Source organism: Erinaceus europaeus, chromosome X (assembly GCF_950295315.1).
Source record: "Erinaceus europaeus chromosome X, mEriEur2.1, whole genome shotgun sequence".
Lineage (NCBI taxonomy): Eukaryota > Metazoa > Chordata > Mammalia > Eulipotyphla > Erinaceidae > Erinaceus > Erinaceus europaeus.
The window spans coordinates 109731570-109733195 of NC_080185.1; the positions used below are offsets into that span (position 1 = coordinate 109731570).

At 35.5% G+C, this 1626-nt stretch overlaps 1 non-coding gene across 1 annotated transcript; it reads right to left on the reverse strand.

Annotated features, from left to right (window-relative positions):
- Window positions 1-659: 659 nt before the first annotated feature.
- Window positions 660-765, reverse strand: LOC132536019 (U6 spliceosomal RNA). The gene has a single exon (XR_009547718.1). It is a non-coding gene; the product is annotated as a U6 spliceosomal RNA (small nuclear RNA).
- Between the last annotated feature and the right edge of the window lie 861 nt (window positions 766-1626).

Below are 1626 nucleotides of genomic sequence, written 5' to 3' on the forward strand. Positions count from 1 at the left end.
ATTCATGGTGCAGGCACCGAGCCCAGTAATAACCCTGGAGGGAAAGGAAAAAAAAAAGAAAAAAAAAAGTGTTCTCGGATAAAATGGGTTCAGAATTAATCATTCAATACATGCACATCACTCAAAATTTTTACAAAAGATAGGGCTAACCAGAGAAAAGTGTTAAGGAAATGAAAATATATAGAAATCACAATAGTATAGAAATGTAACACTTAACGTGGGCAGATGACCCCACCAATGTGTCCTGGAGCCCCACTTCCCCAGAGCTCTGCCCCACTAGGCAAAGAGAGAGACAGGCTGGGAGTATGAATCCACCTGTCAACGCGCATGTTCAGCATGGAAGGAATTACAGAAGCCAGACCTTCTACCTTCTGCACCCCATAATGACCCTGGATCCATATTCCCAGAGGGTTAAAGAATAGGAAAGCTATCAGGGGAGGGAAGGGAATACGGAGTTCTAGTGGTGGGAATTGTACCCCTCTTATCCTATGGTCTTGTCAGTGTTTCCATTTTATAAATAAAAAGTTAAAAAAAAATCTAACATTTAAATAATTAAACCTAACTTAATGAAAATTATCACTAGGGTATAAATTTATGTATTTGATTGAAATTTAATAGATTCTGTGTGCAGAATTGTGAGAAGCAGTTAATCTTTTTTTTTAAATATAAAACGCTTCACGAATTTGCACGTCATCCTTGCACTGAGGTCATGCTATCTTTTCTATATCTTTCCAGTTTTAGTATATGTGTTGCCAAAGTGAACACAGAAGCAATTAATCCTTAAATTTATGTTATCCCAAACTCCTCTGTTTCTTTAACTTGCAATATTCTCACCAACATATTTATTGAAAACCAATGTGAAAACATTCATGTAATGAAACCTAATAATCAACTCTAAACTCTTTGAGGTACTCAGGAGTCAAGTATTCTATTTTACAAAGCAATACAGGCTATATTTTCTTTTATAAGGTTTTAACTTAAAATTATAAAAATCTACATAATGAAATGAATATCTTGATCATATTTCAGACACTTGAGAAATGTTAAGAATCTGAAATTCAAATCACATATGAAAAGGTCATTTAAATAAGCTGATCTCTCAAAGCCACTTAAAGAAATGACTACACTAAACCTAAACTAAAGCCCAAATAAGCTCAGTTGCAGTAAATGTTATATAATTCTTAAACTTTATGAAATGGAAAGATTCTTTTTTGTTTCAAATTAAGAATATTGGATAATTAATTTACTAACAGCTTATAAGATGTTACTTTCTATTCAAAGGAATTGAAGGTACATTGACATTGAATTGAAGGTACATTTTTATTTATAAAATGGAAACACTGACAAGACCATAGGATAAGAGGGGTACAACTCCACACAATTCCCACCACCAGAACTCTGTATTCCCTCCCCTCCCCTGATAACTTTCCTATTCTTTAACACTCTGGGAATATGGATCCAGGGTCATTATGGGTGCAGAAGGTATGAGGTCTGGCTTCTGTAATTGCTTCCCCGCTGAACATGGGCGTTGACAGGTGGATTCATACTTCCAGCCTGTCTCTCTCTTTCCCTAGTGGGGCAGAGCTCTGAAATGATTGACATTGCTGAAATAACTTAGATGATGGG